Source organism: Pongo abelii, chromosome 13, assembly GCF_028885655.2.
Source record: "Pongo abelii isolate AG06213 chromosome 13, NHGRI_mPonAbe1-v2.0_pri, whole genome shotgun sequence".
In the NCBI taxonomy this organism is placed as follows: Eukaryota; Metazoa; Chordata; class Mammalia; order Primates; family Hominidae; genus Pongo; species Pongo abelii.
Genome location: NC_071998.2, coordinates 115,092,340 through 115,113,319, shown reverse-complemented (window position 1 = coordinate 115,113,319; position 20,980 = coordinate 115,092,340). Strand labels below are relative to the sequence as shown.

Genomic DNA, 20,980 nt, shown 5'->3' with positions numbered 1-20,980 from the left:
TTCCTATGAATTTTTATAATAGAATTGATCACAATGAATTTATTTGGTAAATTATTAATGTCCGTGTTACATACCCTCTTAAGAATATCTTATAGTGTCATATTCAGAAACATATTATTAACTTAAAATGGTGTTCTTTTTCAAGAGAACAAAGAATTCAAATTTAGCTGCTTGATATTAGTTACATTATGTAAATTATTATGGTAAATGTAACATTATGCAAAAATCTGTAAGTAGTTATACAGGATTTATATCAGTGAAATAATTTTGGTTAGCTTATGCAAGAATATCACAATCAAATTTAGTGATGATTGCAGTAGTATCAGTTAGGCATTTCTCTTCTTAATGCTGTAACTATTGAGATAAGCATCTTCCTAAGTGGCCCTTTTCTAAATCTAAGCTTTGGAAAGGAGTGGAAAACTGATGTGAGATTGTGAATTTTGAGGGCTAGGTAAAAAGTTTGTTTGTGTGTCTGCAGGAAACTCTCTTAAAACTTGGTATCTTATGAGTATTAAAAAAGCTGGTAGAAATGTCTGTTTTACTTTTGCCTAATTTTTTTACTTATTAGACAATCCAGTATCTGGATTCTTTGTGCTTTTCTGTTGGATAATTGTGAACACAGATCTTTTTTTTTGGGTCTAAGTAAAGCTGACTCAGTATATTCTGGTATGTTCTGTCCTACCAAATGTCATTAGTTACGACTTGTCATATTTAAGTATTAAATGGTACACCTTTTCCCTAATTTTTTTTTTTTTTTTAAATGAGAAGGGCTTTGCCAGCTGCCCTTAGGAATTAGGAATAAAAAGGTTATCACTAGGCAGTTCCTCTATTTGAGAGAGAATTTACTGGTCATTTGGGAAAAAAAAAAAGTCCTACTCACAGCCTTGATAAAAATAAATTACAACTAGATTAAAGATGTACATTAAAAAACAGAAGTTCATAGAAAATGTGAAAATATTTTTAGAAGTCTTAGGTAGGAAAGGATTTCTTGACTAAGATGTAAAAAAGCACAAACAAAGCTGGATACAGTGGCTCACACCTGTAATCCCACATATTGGGAGGCTGAGACAGGAAGATTGCTTGAGTTCAGGAGTTCGAGACCAGCCTGGACAACATAGTGAGATCCCTGTCTCTACAGACAACCAAAAAATTAGCTAAGACCACAGGTGCATGTGGTGGCGTGCGCCTGTGGTCCCAGCTACTGGAGAGGCTGAGGTGGGAGGATCCCTTGAGTCTGGAGGTCGAGGCCGCAGTGAGCCGTGATCATGCCACTGCCCTCCAGCCTGGAAGATAGAGTGAGACCCTTTCCAAAAACTGCAAAGAAACATCACAAACAATGATGAAAAAGACTTGACTCTTGATTTGAGTACACTAAAATTTGAAACTTTGGTATGGCCAAAAAAAACTATTAACAAAATAGATTGAAAATTTTTGCAAGGCTTAGGATCCAGAATACATAAGGTACTTGAAAGAAAGAAATTTTTTAGATAGGCAAAAAATATTAGATGAAATAATAAAATAATAAATCCAAGTAGTTAAGTCATATAAAAAGTTTGTGATTCTATCACTAAAATGAAGGAAATATAAATTAAAATCCTGAGAGAGTATTTTATACATGAGAGTGGCAGAAAATGTGAAAAATCAGCTAGTACCAGTATTAATAAGAATGTGGAAGGGGAAAAACTCTTATGTGCTTTGATAATATCTAGTGAAGTGGAAGGTGCTCACGTTCTAGCAATCACTCATTCCACTCACTGTATATTGCAGTGAAATTCTCATTTGTGTACAAAGTGTCATATCAAGAATGTTCATAGCATCTTTTTTTTTTGTAACTGAAAAATCCTTGAAACCTAAATGATCATCAACAGGGAAAAAATGGATAAATTATGACTTATTAATATAGAATAAAGAATTATATAGCCGAATAGAAGAATTTTATAGCAATTAAAAGGAATGGATCCAATCTGCTTGAAGCAACATGAGTAATTCTCAAAAACATAATTTTGAATTAGAAAAACAGGCTAAAAGTACTATCTGCAAAATATCAGATATATAAACGTTAAAAATACAAAACAACTCTATTTTATCATGGGTGCATTTATATATATTAAAAGTACAACCGTATGGATGGAAAGACTGCATGCCAACTTTAAAAAATGATTACTTCTGGAAAGGGAAGGAGGAGGATAATGGGATAAGGGGTGGAAGGTGGTGCTTTAGCTATACCATATAGCACAGATGTGTAGTAGACTATATCATTCTAAGCTTGTTAAGTACACTCTATGATACTCACATAATGACAACATTGCCTAATGATGCATTTCTCAGGGTGCATTCTCATTGTTAAGTGACACATCACTGTATTTCAGAGGTCCAATTACAAATTATTAAAAAGGGCAACTTTCCATGTCATTTATAGTTCTAAATAACTTTATTTTAAAAATATATTGATGGATGTTTGGCAAAGAGGCAAACCCACAAATCTTTTTTATTTTTATTTTTGAGATGGAGTCTTGCTCTGTCGCCCAGACTGGAATGCAGTGGTGTGATCTCCGCTCACTGCAAGCTCTGCCTTCCAGGTTCACGCCATTCTCCTGCCTCAGCCTCCCGAGTAGCTAGGACTACAGGCGCCCGCCACCACACCTGGCTAGTTTTTTGTATGTTTAGTAGAGATGGGGTTTCACCATGTTAGCCAGGATGGTCTCAATCTCCTGACCTCATGATTTGCCCGCCTCAGCCTCCCAAAGTGCTGGGATTACAGGCATGAACCACCGCGCCCGGCCGTGGATGCTTTCTTGTAAGTGAAATTGGTGGATTATAAGGCATGGAAATTTAAAATTCATTCTATTTGTGCTGCAGAAAATTGTACCAAATTACTTTACATCCAGCCATACTCTTAGTTATCAATTATAGGAGACTGCTTATTTCCCCAGATCCTTCAGTCTCCAGATGTTTCCCACACTTCTAACCTTTGCCAGTCTTATGGGGAAAAATGACATGAGTTATAAGATTATAAAACTTGAGCACCTATTAGCATCCCTTTTTTGGCATCTTTCAAGATGGTGGAGTGTTGGATCTGGCGTTCCATCATTTTGAGAAATGTGTTCAACTTTGGAGGCTGTGAGTAGGAGAGAGCAGATTGAATGCATAACAGGGTCTAGTCCAGGCTTCAAGCAAGATAGATGAAAAGGTTCAGGGATTTGGCCGGGCGTGGTGGCTGACGCCTATAATCCCAGCACTTTGGGAGGCCGAGGTGGGTGGATCACCTGAGGTCAGGAGATCAAGACCAGCCTGGCCAACATGGTGAAACCCTGTCTCTACTAAGTAAAGTACAAAAATTAGCCAGGCCTGGTGGTAGGTGCCTATAATCCTAGCTACTCGGGAGGCTGAGGCAGGAGAATTGCTTGAACCCAGGAGGCAGAGGTTGCAGTGAGCCAAGATTGCACCATTGCACTCCAGCCTGGGGGACAAGAGCGAGACTTTGTCTCAAAAAAAAAAAAAAGATTCAGGGATTTAAGTTCAAATTGAAATGTTGGCTTCCTAGCTAATTCTAGATCAAGTTTGTCCAACCCTTGGCCTGGGGCTGTATGTGGCCCAGGATGGCTTTCAATGTGGCTTAACACAAATTTGTAAACTTTCTTAAAATATTAATAGTTTTTTTTTTCCTTTAGCTTATCAGCTTTTGTTAGTATGTTTTTTTTGGTAGAGACATGGTTTTCACCATGTTGCTCAGGCTGGTCTCGATCTCTTGAGCTCAAGCGATCCTCCCTCCTCGGCCTCCCAAAGTGCTGGGATTACAGGTGTGAGCCACCATTCCTGGCCTTTTCTTTCTCTTTTTAAAAACTTTGTTTGTGTACCTGCCTTCCCCAACACCCCACATTTCCTGTGTGCTCTGCTTCTCAAGCCCTGGCATCTCACCTGTCAGTTAGCATGGATGCAGAGTTCAGAGGCAAGAGACAGCCTGAGGAGTTCCACCCAGAAAAGAGTTGCCTTGTGACATGAAAGAGAGACATGATGGCCAACATCATGAGGCCGAAACATGAGATGATGGAGGAAATGCAAATTGAGGAGGAGAGATCTTTTAAGGTAGAATTACCCCAGGTCAGTAATCTCTGTTATTCTATATAGATTTTATTGGTCCTCGAAAAGGAGGTCTTTACAGAAATGCAGATTTTACATTAATAGCAAGAGGGAGGAAACTCCTCCAGATAATGAAGTGAAAATCATGAAGCAAAGTCAGGCAGACAGGACAAAAGGAGCCTTTAAAATTCTCATTGTTGGTCAGACCGGTGGCTCATGCCTATAATCCCAGCACTTTGGAAGGCCGAGGTAGGCGGTTCACTTGATCAAGTTCAGGAGTTCGAGACCAGCCTGGCCAACATGGTGAAACCCTGTCTCTAGTAAAAATACAGAAATTAGCTGGCCAGGGTGGTGCACGCCTGTAATCCCAGCTACTCTGGAGGCTGAGGCACGAGAATTGCTGGAACTCAGGGGGTGGAGGTTGCAGTGATCTGAGATCATGCCACAGCCTGGGCGACAGAGCAAGAAGGCATAAATAGAATGACATTTAAGTAGCCACTGCTGCTTAAATTTAGAATTTTTCTCCATTGAAAGAACTTTAATAATTGTTTCCTTTCTTTTGTGAGAGGCTTGTTAACTCTACAGAGTGGCTGGCCACACAGAGAACCAGAAAGAAGTACTTTTCCTCAGGGCCATTTTCCTTTATAGGATACTTATAGGCATTGATGTTTTACGAAAGCAATGAGTTGTCTCAGGCTTTTAGATCATGGAATGATAGAATTTTAGAGTCAAGAAAACTCAGTAAACATTTTTAGTTTATATGTGAGAGAATTCAGGTTCAGAAATGTATTTAAGATCAGATAGTGGCAGAATCTAGGTCTGCTGATTTCCAGTCCAACATTTTAAGATTCATGCCAAATCTTTTAAATATTATAATGGCTATTGTGATTTTCTGAAAGCTTACTAAAAATGATTGTGTGCTATGAGTCTAATATTGTTCTAGGCATAGCAGATAGGAAGATAAATAAGTACTTGGAGGAACATGCAGGGGGCGGTGCATCAGTCATGGTCCAGCTGAAGATAATAGAAACCATCGTGCCGTTCCTTCTAGGTTTGTATCAGAAAAATGGGTTCCTCCTGTTGCCTCCTGTTTCCCCATGTCCCTGAGCTTTCAAGTCTCACTAGGTGGATCTGACTGGCAGAACCTAAATCATACCCAGGATCTTAATTGCAGGGGCTTTTTGGAAAATAGTTTGTAGCTTTCCAGCTTCTGTGATACTGGAGGGCCCACAGAATGTTGTGAGAGAGAGAGAGTGAGCCAGTCTGCAGAATGCTTAGGGTTAACACATAGGAGGGGCACTGAACCTGCCAGTGTGGGGTTGTTGGCTTGAGAGCTTTCACTGGGAAGTATTATAGAACCTGAGCTGAGACTAGGGGGATGGAGTTGAAGATGTCTCACCTTTTCTAAGGAACTTTGATGAGTGGATTCCTATTGCTAGTTTTTTTTTTTATCAAGTCTGTATAACAGTAATTCTCAAAGTGTAGTCCCCCAGACCAGTAGCGTCAACATCACCTGGGAACTTAGAAATGAAAATTAGGCAGGGGGATTGCTTGATCTCAGGTGTTTGAGACCGGCCTGGGCAACATGGCAAAACCCTGCCTCTACAAAAAAATACAAATATTAGTCAGGCATGGTGGCGTTTGCCTGTAGGTCCAGCTACTTGGGAGGCTGAGGCGGGAGGATCGTTTGAGCCCAGGAGTTTGAGGCTGCAGTGAACTGTGATCCTGCCACTGCATTCCAGCGTGGGTGACAGAGTGAGACTGTCTTAAAAAAAAAAAAAAGCAAATTATTGGATACTATTTTAGACTTACTGAAACAGAAACTGATCAAGCCCATCAGGTGACTTTGATGCATGCTAAAGGCTGATAACCTCTGCCATGTAAGCGTAATGATTAAGATTGTAGGTTTTTTGGTGTTTTTTGGTTTGTTTTTTGTTGGAGACGGAGTTTTGTTCTTGTCACCTAGGCTGGGGTGCAATGGCATGATCTCAGCTCACTGCAACCTCTGACCCCTGAGTTCAAGCAATTCTCCTGCCTCAGCTTCCTGAGTAGTTGGGATTACAGGTGCCCACCACCACACCCGGCTAATTTTTGTATTTTTAGTAGAGACGTGGTTTCACCATGTTGGGCAGGCTGGTCTCGAACTCCTGACCTCAAGGGATCCTCCCACCTCGGCCTCCTAAAGTGCTGGGATTACAGGTGTGAGCTACTGTGCCCGGCCAAGAGTATAGGTTTTAAAGTTAAATCTGAGTTTGAATCTTAGCTTTTGCATTTACCATTGGTGTGATTATGAGCCAGGAATTTCATCTGTCCTGATCTTCTTGGGATAACAATACTTACCTTGTAGAGTTGTAGAGTTGTGAAGCTTAAGTGGCATGACATGGACTATGCTTATCACAGTGTGTGACACAGAATAGGCATTCCATGAAGTCTTTTGAAGGAGAGTTGGCTGGAGTGCCCCTGAATTAATCTACCCCAGGAAATTTAATAAGGGCAATTCAGATAGAATTCAATTCAGCAAGCATGTATGGAAGGCAGCCTACTCTGTGCTGTGCACTGTGCTTGTAGTCTGTGGTGCCTTTATCTGTGGGAAGAGCACAGATGGTAAGGAGACATGGGTTCTGGTCATTGGAGTGGCTTATTTTACTTACTGGGGAGACAAGTACTTAAATGAAAGAATTAACAGTCGAAGACAGGAAATGATTAGGTGCATAATCAGGTGCTTAGTCATTTATTATGCTGCCAAAGTAGCGAATATTACAGAAGCTTAGGGAGGAGACCAGTCAAATGTGGGCTGATATAGTCAGGGATGGATTCCTGGAAGAGGCAGATGGGGACATTATAAACTGTTGTAATGTAAATCTAATTTCCCAGGAACATATTTATTTGCAAAGTTCATTTAAAAAATTATGAATCTTATTAAAAATATAGAAAATTCAGAATATAAGGCCAAAAAAAAATCACCAGTAATCCTACAACTCACTCATGGCTAGATATTTTGATGAGTTAACTTTTAGTCTGGATTTAAAACATTTAAAAAATGATAATTGCTATTACAGTATGATAAATCTTTGTATTTTGAGTTAATTCTTCATAATGCAATGATGTATTTCCACATGTTATGGTGATGTAAATATTGCATCACTTGAACTTATTAACACTCTTTCAATTTTTGCAGTGATGCTTGAAAAAATTTTTTAAAAGTACCTACATTTCAGACTATTTCCTTCAGATAGATTTTAAGGTTTGGAATTACTAGGGTGTAGAGTGAGGACATTGATAATGCTTTTGGTACATGTTGCCAAAAGAGGTATTTGAGAAGAAAGGGTATTACTCCCTTTATTCCTTCATTCCTTCTTTTTTTCATTCAGTATTTATATGCTAGGCCTTTTTCCAGGTGCTGGGGATATAGTAGTGAACAAAATAAGCAAAGATCCTTGACTTTATAAAGTGTATAATTTAAGAGGGGAAAACAGATAATAAGTACAGGTTAAGCATTCCTAATCTGAAAATCCAAAATGCTCCCAAATCTGAAACTTTCTGAGTGCTGATGTGATGTCACAAGTTACTCTGAACATGTTATTTTTTCACTCTATTAACAGTGTGTCAGGGCTGGGCACGGTGGCTCACACCTGTAATCCCAGCACTTTGGGAGACCGAGGTGGGCAGTCACCTGAGGTCAGGAGTTCGAGACCAACCTGGCCAACATAGTGAAACCCCGTCTCTACTAAAAATACAAATATTAGCTGGGCGTAGTGGTGGGCACCTGTAATCCCAACTACTCGGGAGGCTGAGGCGGGAGAATCGCTTGAACCCAGGAGGCAGAGGTTGCAGTGAGCCAAGATCACGCCACTGCACTCCAGCCTCAGTGACAGAGCGAGACTCCGTCTCAATAAAACAACAAACAAACAGTATGTTGGCCGAGCATGGTGGCCATAATCCCAGCACTTTGGGAGGCTGAGGCGGGCGGATCCTTTGAGGTCAGGAGTTCGAGACCAGCCTGCCCAACATGACGAAACCCTGTCTCTACTAAAAATACAAAAATTAGCCAGGCATGGTGGCGGGTGCTTGTAATCCCAGCTACTTGGGAGGCTGAGGCAGGAGAATCACTTGAACCTGGAAGGTGGAGGTTGCAGTGAGGAGAGAGTGCCACTGCACTCCAGCCTGGGTGATAGAGTGAGACTCCATCTGAAAACAAAAAACAATCCCCCAAAACCAGTATGTCATATTTTTTACTGTTAGGTACTTATATGTAAATAGGTACAAGAAAATAATTGCTTATTGGTAGCATATAAATTCACAGTTGGGAATGATGGTGATACCAAACCACAGATTGTCCACATGGGTGGCTAAGACAGTGACATCTTTGCTTTCTGATGGTTAATTGTACAAACTTTGTTTAATGCACAAAATTATTAAAATAATATATAGGATGGTGCAGTGGCTCCCACCTGTAATCCCAGTGCTTTCGGAGGCCAAGGTGGGCAGATCACTTGAGGTCAGGAGTTCGAGACCAGCCTGGCCAACACGGTGAAACCCTGACTCTAATAATAATTCAAAAATTAGCTGGGCATGGTGGTGGGCGCCTGTAATCCCAACTACTCAGGAGGCTAAGGCAGGATAATCGCTTGAACCCAGGAGGCAGAGGTTGCAGTGAGCTGAGATCATGCCATTACAGTCCATCTTGGGTGACAGAGTGAGACTCTGTCTCAAAAAAAAAAAAAAAAATTATATAAATTACCTTCAGGCTATGTTTATATGGTGTATATGAAATATAAATTTTGCATTTAGACTTGAGGCCCATCCTCAAGATATCTCATTATGTATATGAAATATTACAAAATCTGAAAAAACACTTCTAGTCCCAAGCATTTTGAAAAAGAGAAGATACTCTACCTGTATATAGTATGTTGCATGGTGAAATGCACTAAAGAGAAACATAACCCAGGAAAATGGAATGAGGAATGGTGGGGATAGGAAAATTATAAATTTAAATAAGGTGATTAGGAAGGCCACATTGGGAAACTAGCTTGTGAATAAAACCTGAAAGCACATGCCTTATTCCTTGATATTTTATCAGACGGAGTGAATTGTGAGGGTATAGGCCGTGAAGTAGAAGCATGGTATGCATGTTTGAGAAGCAGCAAGCAGACCAGCAAGGCGGGAACAAGTTAGGAGAGGAGAGTTAGGAAGTGAGTGCAGAGGTATGCTGATGAAGGGAGGACGTTGTAGAGGAGGCCCTGTATTGAGTTTTACAGGATTCCTCTAGATGCTATTTGAGAACAGACTACAGGAAATTGGAACCAGAAGCAGGAAAACCTGTTAGGAGGCTATTGGTAGTTAATCCAGGTGGAAAATGATGGTGACTTAAATCAGGGTGGTAGTGGTGGAGATAGAGTGAAATGGTCAGAATTTGAATATATTTTGAAGATTTAGTTGGCAGGAGTGGCTGATACATTGGCTCTGGGATGTGAGAGAAAGATCAGGAGTTCTGTTTTGGATATGTTAAATTTGAGATGTCAAGTGGAGATGTTGAGTAGACAGTTAGATAAATGAGTCTGGAATTGGAAGAGATAGGAGCTGGAGAAATAAATTTAAAATTGATAGTGCATATTTGAAGTGATAGGACTGAAAGAGGACCAGCAAAGGAAAGAAAGTCAAGTCCAAGGACTGAGTTCTGGGGTTCTTCAATAGGGAGAGATCAGCAAGGAGCCTGCAGAAGCCAGTAAGGCAGGAGAGTGGGATGCTCTGGAAGCCGCCTGAAGAAAGAAAGTGACTCCAGGAGTGTATTAGTCCATTTTCACGCTGCTATAAAGACATACCTGAGACTGGGCAATTTACAAAAGAAAGAGGTTTAATGAGACTTACAGTTCCACATGCCTGGGGAGGCCTCACAATCATGGTAGAAGGCAAGGAGGAACAAGTCACGTATTATGTGGATGGCAGCAGGCAAAGACAGAGCTTGTGCATGGAAATTCCCATTTTTAAAACCATCAGATCTCATGAGACTCATTCACTATCATGAGAACAGCGCAGGAAAGACCCACCCTTATAAATCAATCACCTTCCACTTCCTCCCATATCATGTGGGAATTGTGGGAGTTACAATTCAAGATGAGATTTGGGTGGGGACACAGCCAAACCGTATCAAGGAAGAAGCAATCATGGGTGTGAAATGGTGCTTGTAGATCAAGACTAAAGATTGATAATTGATGTTAGCAGTAAAAGAAGGTCATTGGTGTGGCTGTTGGTATGTGAGTAGTTTCAGAGAAGCGGTGAGGTGAAAGCTTGGTTGTCATGGGTCCAAGAGAGTAGGAGGTGACAAAGTGGTGACTGTGGGTATAGACACTGTTTTAAAGAATGTAGCTACAAAGAAAAGGAGAGAAATGGGGTGGTAGCTGTTGGAAAGTGGGCTTGACCTTTTAAAAAATATCTGTAGAAATAACAGCATGTTTCTATGCTGATGGGAAAGATCCTATAGAGAGGTAGAATGAATAAAACAGGAGGATTGGTGGAGCTCTGTCTGAGTTGGCAAAAGGGGATGGGGTCCTCTTTCACAAGTGGACAAAGGACCTTTGCAAGGGGCACATGTAATAAGATGAAGGCAAAGTCCGTGGGGCAGAGGTGGTGGGAGAATAGAGGTGGTGGTGGGGCTTGTGGGAGTTCTCTTCTGATTCCTCTGTTTTCTCAGGGAAGTGGCAGGTAAGGGAATCATTGGCAATTTAGGTTGGAGAAGGTTTGAGGTTTGAGGGAAGAGGAGAAAGTATAAAATAGTCACCAAGGAGAGAGAGAAAGAGAAAGTGAATGAATGAAGGAAAATGTGGTATAATTACTGAGTTGCGTTAAAGCTCACTTACAGTTACTAACCACAGATTTAAGGTGAGGTTAATCAGCATAGCTGTGTGTTTTTGTCCAGCCACATACCTTTAACTAAAAGGTGTCAGGAGTTTACAAGTACACATGGAACAGCTATGAAAATGGACCCCCTGTTAGCTATATGGGTGCAGGCGGGTAGTTGGATTTAACAACGACTGGAGTTTGCCAAGAGAGGATGACAAAGACGCACAAGGCAGATGAGAATGTTTATAAAGGAACAGTTATAACAATAGAATTTAAGCTATGTAAGGAGAATCGTGTAGACCTGAGGTGGATAAAAGGCAGTGAAAAGGGCTGAGCATGGTGGCTCACGCCTGTAATCCCAGCACTTTGGGAGGCTGAGGAGGGCGGATCACCTGAGGTTGGGAGTTAGAGACCTGCCTGACCAACATAGAGAAACCCCGACTCTACTAAAAATACAAAATTAGTCGGGCGTGGTGGCGCCTACCGGTAATCCCAGCTACTTGGGAGGCTGAGGCAGGAGAATCGCTTGAACCCGGGAGGTGGAGGTTGTGGTGAGCTGAGATCGCACCATTGAACTCCAGCCTGGGCAACAAGCGTGAAACTCTGTTTCAAAAAAAAAAAAAAAAAAAAGGCAGTGAAAAGATGGATAGAGTATATGCCCCTGTGGAATAGAAGAAGGAATAGTGCTATAGGGGTTGAATGGAAAGAGAGAAGGTGGGTCATGGTTGGAGACTGAGATGCTTGAAATTTGCGATTAGTAAGGGGATTTCAATTATTGGTAGTGGTAGAGTTTAGGGTGTGACCGTAGGAGTAGAGGGTGAGATTGTTGTGGGGAGTGGCCTAGGAATCAAGAGTTACAGGGATTTGGAAGGATCATCTGTGTGAATAGTAAAATCGGGAAGATTGTGGTGGGAGTGGTGTTAGAGTGAGTGGCAATGCAGTATGATCCCCAAGAGTCAAGGATGAGGAATAACCCTGGAATTAGTAGGTGACAACAAAGCAGAATGGTGGTGGTGGCGTTGGTGGTGGTAGGGAGGAGGGCATGGTCTGGTGACCAGAGGTTAAAATCTAGGGTTTTGGAGAGTAAGGAAGGTGAATGGCCTGTAAGTGGCTCTAATGAACAGAGGCCGTCTATCCCACCTCCAGGCCAGTGGGAGGAGAGGTAGGAAAGAAACATCCAACTCTTGAAAGGACCCCAGAGGAAGTGAGCATTCAGTTGCAGTAAGAAGGTAAGGATGTAAAGGGAGCTTAGAAGAGGTTGCAAGTTTTGCTTCTGGCTGACCAGGAGTGCCAAAAGCAAGTTAGTTTTGTGAGTTGGGGAGCCATGGACGTGAGTGTGCCAGTTTTGCTGTTCCTGTGGCAACCTCATTAAAAATTCAGTGTACTTTTGATGGAAGACATAGTTCTTTGTCTTTTGAATTCTTAAAAAGTGTTGGTATGATTGACTGTTAATTCATGTAAGAATATACAATTGGTCACATTTATGAGTGATGCCTAAGTGCCTCTTTTGAAAGATTGGGATAGTGGGAAGATGAGAAAGGTGAATAGAGCATGTCAAGTTTTGTGGGAAAGTTAAATGATTAAGCTGGCCAGGTTTAGGGATTTATATTTAAGACACAGAGATGAAATTGGCTGGGTTGGTCTTAATGTCTGCACTAAGGATTGTAGGCTGTTATGATAGCTTTACTACATAAAGGTCTTAAAACATTAAAAATGGTAAAGGTCCTCAAAAAATTAATGCGGAATTATTATATGATCCAGTAATTTGACTTGTGGATATATATGCAAAAGAAGTGAAAGCAGGGACCTGAATAGACATTTGCACATGCATGTTCATAGCAGCATTATTCACAATGGCCAAAAGGTGGAAATAACCCATATGTCCATTGATGGAATAATAAGCAATGTGGTATCTACATACAACATAATGTTACTCATCTGTGAAAAGGAAGGAAATTGTGACACATGCGACATCATGAACGAACCCTGAAGACATTATGCTAAGTGATTCCACTTATATCACGTAACTAGACTATTCAAATTCATAGAGACAGAAAGTAGATTGGTGGTTGCCAGGGGCTGGGAGAAGGGGATAATGAAGAGTTGGTGTTTAATGGGTTCAAGGTTTCAGCTGGGGAAGATGAGAAATTTCCGGAGATGGATAGTGGTGATTGTGGCACAACAATGTGAATGTACTTAATGTCACAACATGGTAGTTAAAGATGGTCAAAATAGTAAATTGTATGTATATTTTACTACAACAACAAAAGTCTCAAAGGACATAGGCACTTCTTCTCTAATGGTACAGATAAAGGCTAGGCAGCAGTGGCTTGTTCCCTGGAAGCAGGGTGGAGTGGGGAAGACAGGATTTTGGTGTAAGGAAGGCTCTGTTTGATGGGCATGTGCTTCCCCTGCAGAGATGTCTGCATTGTCTCTCCTGTATGAATGGGAACTCCAGCATTGGGGTTCTCATTGTGGTTTAGAACACACAATGAGAACATGTTTTCTTAAGTAGGAAGACATTTTCTCTGTGTTCTTATTTACTCTATTTGTTTAGCAATTTTTTTTTCATAGATGAGATAAGGATAACTCTAGCCTTCAAAATTATTCCAAGTTTTTAATATGAATTCATCTTTTAAATATTGTATTTACTAGTTGAATAGAGTGCTAGTTACTTTGGAGTCATTTTATTTATATCCTGAACTTGGCAGAGGACTATAAATAAAGAAATTGGAAAGCTCTCATTCATAATCCGCTAAGGCCTGTTTCATGAAAACATGTTGTAGTTATTTGTCCAGATGTATTCTTATTGTTGAGTCACAGTAATGACTAGAAGACAGATCAACAGGAGGATGTAAATAAATAAAACCAAAAAGAAAAGCCAGTGTTGGATTCTTTGGAGCCTGATGGATTCAGGCTGAATCCCAGCTCTGTTACTTAACTCTGAATTTGTTCATTGTGAGCCTCACTCTTCTTATTTATTAAATAGAGAGCTTCTACTTACCTGGAAGAGTCGTTTTGATGAAATAGGATAAAAATTAAGCCACCTATGGCAGTGGTATACCTAAGCATTCAATAAGAGGTCGCTGGTAGTATTATAATTGTTACTGCAAAAATGTTTAGTGGGACTCTTCCTGAAACCCAGTATGCAAACTTAGAAAGCAAAGGAATTAGCAGAAGTGTCCTTCAATTTATACAGATTCACCTCAGGGTTTCTGTAAATCCGGGGAAGTCCCTCGTGTATTTGATGTTTACAGATCATTAGCAAAACAGATGCCAGGAGGCAAATAAACTGTAGCTTAAAGATTTTGGAACTACTGACAATGTAGAGAAAATCAGTTTCTGATAAAGTTATAGTGTTTCTAAGTAAGCGGTAGAAGGCAATGGGAAAATTTTAATTGGGTTTATAAAAGTTTATTTCAGGAACACATGTATTTCCAATTTGAGGCACACCTATACATCTGTAGTCATCGAATTTATAGTGCTTGCTTATTTCTCCATTGGGGTTAATAATATAACAACAACTAATATTTATTGTGTGCTTATGACATGTCAGTGTGATCTTTAGGAAGTCTATAGCATTCAAAGGCTTGTTTTCATTTGGATGTTTGGAAATTGGCCTTTTATCCACTTGGAGACACAGGGTGTTTAATGAGTTTATTTTGTTCTATTAATTCTATTACAGTCCAACTATTTGTTTGGTATTTATAACAGTTAAGACATTTTGTAGGAGACAAAGTTAAGTAAGACATGGAACTTGGCCTCAGACCTATTCACTATATTGTATATGCTTCAGAAGTGGGCGTGCGGTGTCATGGGATGAGCCCTGATCTAGTCCTGGACTCTACCCCTGGCTCTACTACTTCTTCGTGGAACCTTTTTCTGCCCCCTTAGGACAAGGCCAGATGCCCCTGTGCTGATTAATTCCTAGTATCACACTTACCAAGCCCCATGGTACCTGCTTGTTTAATTCTGTGTGTTCTCCATTAGGGCTAGACTGTAAACTCCTGGAGGGTGAGGACTGTGTCTTATTTATCAACAGGGCCAGCCACAGCAGAGCATTTGTTCCACGAGTGACTACTAATTTTCTAACTTTGGACAAGTGATAACCTATTGCTTTCTTTAACTATGATAAAATTGATTTGATAGTCTCTATAGCATAGCTTTGTCAGGAAGGTAAAATCAGAAAATTTCTCTAAAATGCCTGTCACAGTGCCTGGCAAATAGTGGGTGTTCCATCAATAGTTTTTTATATTTGAATAAATAAGTTATCTCTTTTCACCAAATTTGACAGATATGATACATCTATTTATGAAGACCATATGGAGTGATGTCATATTTGTAATACATAAAGGGCACAGCTGTCGTTTAGGCAAAGTATAAAGTAATTATTCATATTGGCATAAAAATGTGACACTTCAGGTTACTCATTCAAACAAGTAGGAATAAAATGAATCCTAACTCATAGAGAAATTACATGGAAGCCTGAGATTATAATCATAAAAAAACTCATCTATAATTATCTATCAATTTGATAGATTTTAGGAATTGTTTCCAATAATTTTGAAGTAATTTTTTAAAATTTCAAATATTTAAATTTAAGTAATAATGAAAGTTGAAAACTAAGATATTCAGTGGAGAAAAAGGTAAATGTAAGTGAACATATCCTTTTGATTTTTTTTTTTTTTTTTGCCTCCAGCACACCCTACCCTTCCTTTTGCATTTTAAAGCTCCCTTTGGAATTTCACTTATGTTTGATTTTTGGATTCACATAGCATAAATTTGGTTAAGGATCAGACTTATATTCCTTTTGTAGATGAAGTTATAAAAAATATTTCAAACTATCAGTAAGTAGTGGCATTTGCTGGTTAAAATCCTTCCATATTCTCCAGAAAGAAAGATGAAACTCCCTAGATTTTACTGTATAATGTCAATGGACTCATTATTTGTACAACAGCTGATGCATTTAGGACTTGTTGATTCACTTAATTGGTAACTGTACTACATTCATAACTTCAACAACTGAAAACAATAGGTCAGTGTCTGCTGTTTATGCATAAATAGTCACATCGGAGCAGGATATGTCTGAAAGGCAGAATATGTTAGTCTGAGGAGGAATCTGGCATGTGAATGGCTCCATTGCTTGCCATACTGAGGTGGGTTTTTGCTGTCTTTCCTTGAATAATGTTATTTGTGTTTTTATTATGGGTGTTGATGGTTAACTGTTCCTATGTTATCAGGCTGGCTGCTGTGAAATTGCATTTGATTATATTTTAAATGCCAGTATTGGGGGAAAATGCTAGACTAGACTCATGGTTAAAAATTGGGATGATTTAAAGTTTTTATGTCTTATAGCCTTCATGTGCTAAAGCAAAAAGTTACACCTGGAATAGATTTTTTTAAGTAACAAATTTCATTTGTACATGGAATCCAAATAAATGTTCATTTATAGTCCTTCAAAATGATTTTTTTCTCTAATTTATGAATTAGACGTCTTTCAAATTTTAGACTCAAATCTGCATTTTAGAATCAGTATTTTTTGAAAAGAGTATTTTTAATTAAAAAAATTTAAAAGGAAAAACAACCTAAACCTTTTTGTTTCATTGTCAAAAAAAGGAAAATGTGCTGGTGATTTTTAAACTCTTTAAAACATTTCAAACATTCTTTTCAAAAATATGTTATTTGTAACAAGTAAATTTTAACAATCAAACAATATAATTTACTAGAATAATTGTGTTTAGTTATTACAAAATGCTAACCTAATGAGTCAGGTATTTTACAATGTAAAATAAATGAAGCTGAGTTTTTGTAGCTTTAGTAAGTTTACTAGTGTCCTTGAAACGCTATATTTAATGCAGTCCAGTTTGCGGTCATCTTATCAAGAAACTTTAATTTTGCATAATACAAAAAAATTTTCTTCTTGAGGATTAAAAGAAAGCTTATTTCTGGGTGTATTTTGGGGAAAATTTGAGCTTGTTCTCAAACTATACAACTTCTTAGACTATTTTCTGAAAGTCTACATTTTTAGTGTATAAAATTTGGAAATGTCATTAGCGAAAGAGCAGTGTAGTGAGTGGACTGTTATCCTGTTTGCAGCATATTCCCATCTTCTCATCTGGAAAATTAAATCTGATTACAGCTTGGATTAACATTTATGGTTGTGGGGAGAGGAAGATAGTATCTCAAACTCCATGAAATTGAACAATGAGATTATATGGTTTACAGCTAATGTTAAAGTCCTGCTTCTTAAAGGGCAGATTTTGTAATTGTAAGCTTTAAATATGTTCAATATTTTGTCTCTTATTGACTGAAATATCCTAGAGATAATGATTGGGTAAATTCAGCGGGCATTAAATGTAATGTTTTCTGCCTTGAATACCTAACATGTTAAAAGTGAAAGCAGTGTAAATTCCCGTGTTAACTGCTACATTTGCAGTTTCTCTTAAATTTCCTAAAAGAGGTCCTATTATAGGAGATAATGGCGTTTGGTTAGTATGCAGTTGTTATGTGTTTTGTACAAAGTGAAGTCGGTGTATTTTTTAATCACTTAAAAAATATGTTGTGCCTTGACTCTTTAAATGAAGTCATTGGTATGACAGAGGGAAACAGGAAAATAATTGGGTAAGGTGTGTGTGTGTGTGTGTGTGTGTGTGTGTGTGTACACATACGAGTTACCAGTGTACAAATGAGCCCTCATACGTAACCACAGCACTTTTATGAATTATTTTGCATTTCTGTTGTAAAAGATCTGTCTACCACGTTTTCTAGGAACTTTAAGCCTAAGGCAGAACTCAGGGTTTTTGGAGCCTGTGTAAAATAATTTATAGCACCTTTCCAGTAAGTCTTGCCCACACTCTTGTTATTAATTAAACATTCTGTGGCAATCTGGTATATCTTAAAGATTTAAAAGTATGTATAGTAGAAGACTGGAAAGAGATGGAAGAAGATTAGCCTTTCTTAAAAGAAAAAATGTTAGACATGTTTGTTTAGGAGATCAGTTTTTTCCTGCTGTGAAGACATAGCTTTTTAAGCATGGTCATGTTCTGTGCCTGAGTGAGATTGTGCTTTTGGGAGTCCTATACTGTGAAATGTGTGTGTTTAAATATGGAAATACTTCTTGTGGCCTTCAGTGAAAGTGATGCCCACTTTTCTGTGGGGACAGCCTCTTTGATGGCCATGGTGCTGTGACATCACAATGACATGATACGAAACCTTGTCTGAGAGCCACCTGCCTCTTTGGTTAAGAGATGCATGGACTCTATTAGAGTGTACATATTATTAGCAAGATATTTTAAATACAATATTTTTTTCCTGTTGCAAAGTATTTTCCTGGGAGTTGATGACATTGATTTTTAAGTTTGTGAGTTATCTATTGCCTGAAGTAGGAGAAAGTTGTTGAGAGAAAAGGATAAGGAAAGAAGGGTGTGCTATGTACCACTAGATTCTTAATTTTCTGTCAGCGGGACAATTCTTGGGTAAAAGCTTGACATACGCTGATTACTCTATTCTTACTGCCAATCGCCTAAGCAAATTGTTACTTTCTTCCATGGTAGTACTCTTCCCTGCAGATTTTTGTGTTGAAAGTTAGCTGTTTGGTGACACTGCATTTGATGGTGAACTTATGAATGTGAGAAGGTGTTTTGGAACATTAGCAATTATAGCATTGAATGGTGGATAAAGAAATAGATATATAAATATTAGATCGATGCACAGTTTTCCAGTGTATGTTATTTTCCATATAAAGATATAGAACATTTCATAAAATGTTCCCAGACCATTTAAAACTCAAAGAAATGCAGCTGACGCAATGAAATACATAGAGTACTTGTAAAAACATACAGACACGCAAGTGGATTGCTGCCAGACAGAAAATTTAAAGGCGGTTTGCTTAACTGCAGGGTGCTAGGTTTTGTACATGTGCCATGCTGAAACTGTTAGTAAGGCGGGTGTTGTGTTGCTTGAGAAAAGCAGATTGTATTTGGACCTTTTTAACTCAGATGTTTCCAATGTCGATATTTTGGTGACATTATGGCATTGAGATTGACTCAATGTGAAAAAAGATTTCAGCCTCCTGTGTTAGACATTTTAAGAAAATTCAAATAAATTATTTGCAGTTTTTGTGTTAATCTTTCCAAAATGGCTTTCGTAGTTTTATGAACTATGGGACTGAATCTTTGAGCTAATTGAATGGAACTTTATAGGTTGACTTGGTTTTAAAAAGCATTGCTTTTCTTTCTTTCTTTTAAAAAATGTATTATATTGCTTTGGTGAATGTTAAAGACCTATGAAGTTTGTTTTTTGTAAATGTTAGTGGCCTTAATGAAAAGAAACCAAAAGTTGTATGCTTGAATCATAGTAACTAATAATGCATGTATTATCTTGGAACGTTATTCTGTTAAAACCTGGTAATTTCATTTTAGAGAGTCTTAGGACAATTGAAGGAATCTAATTGATGGCATTTATGTTGCTTTCCATTGAGGCAGTATTTGGAATGATACAGTTTGAATGGCCTCCTTCTTGGCGTTCCATGTTCATCTTTATCTTCAGTGTGTTAAGACAGGTTGATTTTTTTTCTTTTCATTGATTTTCCCATGCTTTTTTCAATGCTATGTTGTATATATTAATCAAAAATATTTTTAAAATGAGTTTATTATGGTTTCTTATTAATATAGTTGACTGAAAAGATTTAAGAGCCATCTGCCACCTATGAATAAGAATGGTATTTTTAAAAATTGAAGAATATACTACAAATTTTGGTTTCGGACATATAGTCTTTCACAAAATGGTGATAGAAAAATAGTCTCTGGTTTTGTTTTCATGGGTATGTTGTAGTTCCCGAGAAGCACAAATTACTGCAAGAAAGAGGGCATGATAGTAACGACTGGCATGAGAGTAATTTTTGTATGAAGTTTGGTAGTTGAAGAATAAGTGTTAAACCACATGTCAATTGGAAGAAAAAGAATAAGCCTTAGATGATTTACTGGCTTTCCCAACCTCTGTTTTATTATGTCCCTCAGTGGCTTAGAGCTACATTTTTTGGGTCTCTGGACCAAATTTTAAGTTATTTATGTATGTTTTAGGAATTATAGCCACTGCCCTCTTTTTTAGGCCCCTTGTTCCCCTTTGTCCACCCCCTTTTCCCCTCACTGTACACTGGTAGAGGATTCTTGGGCAACAGGCTGCCCCTTTGTCTCCTGCTGGCGAATTCTTCTCCGCCGGCCTAGTCCTTTTCCTGCCACACTCTTGGTGCTCGCTGGCCTCCTCTCTCACGAGGGCTGAGTCCTTGGGCAGTTTCAGTCCTTCAGGCCAAAGACAGGTCAAGTGAAGAAACTGCTGCCTATCAGGGAAGCCCTAAATTGGTACTGCAGGGGCATTACTCCAGAGTTCTCTAGTCGGTCTAGACACATCATTGATTCCTTCCCAGTAGTTGAAGATGAGGGTGAAGAAAGAAATTGATTTCCAGCTTTAAGTCAACCAAAATACATGTCAAGAGTTGAAATCACTTGCAGATAGTTTCAACTTTTTTGCACCACTCATTTTGAGAAGCTCTACTTTTGGCATAACCTTTTGAATATTCCTGCTTTTGTTGTTAGTCTTGGGTTTTAAAAAATAATACACATCGGTTTTAATGACTTGAAAACTGGTATTTCTAGGATCCTAGTAGTTTGTGAATAGGCCCTTAGTTTTTTCCCTTCTTGATTATTCACTGAAGAAATGGACTGCGTGAACTTTTACATGGATTCATTTTCACAAGGATGTAAATTAGTGTTTTAGTGTGGTGTTTAAAGGTAGCCATGGGTAGCATATATTGTGATCACTATTAGACAGGAGACCCTCAAATCTATGATTTTCCATAAGCCTTTGAATTGATACATGATTTCTCAAGTAGATATTATTCTGACCTCTGATCACTTCCCTTAACATGTCTCAAAGGAATCAAATCTTTTCCTTATTAGAAATGATTGAATGTTTTCCTAATCGATAGTAAATGTATTGACTTACAGAAGATGGCACTGGATCATCTTGCTTATGATTTAAGAATAAAGTGATCCCTTTAGTA

The 20,980-nt window shown here is 38.7% G+C and overlaps 1 protein-coding gene across 22 annotated transcripts in view; it reads left to right on the top strand.

Moving 5' to 3' along the window:
- DENND1A (DENN domain containing 1A) overlaps positions 1-20,980 on the top strand; it is a 543,986-nt gene that overhangs the window by 110,379 nt on the left and 412,627 nt on the right. The gene's annotated exons all lie outside the window — the stretch shown is intronic.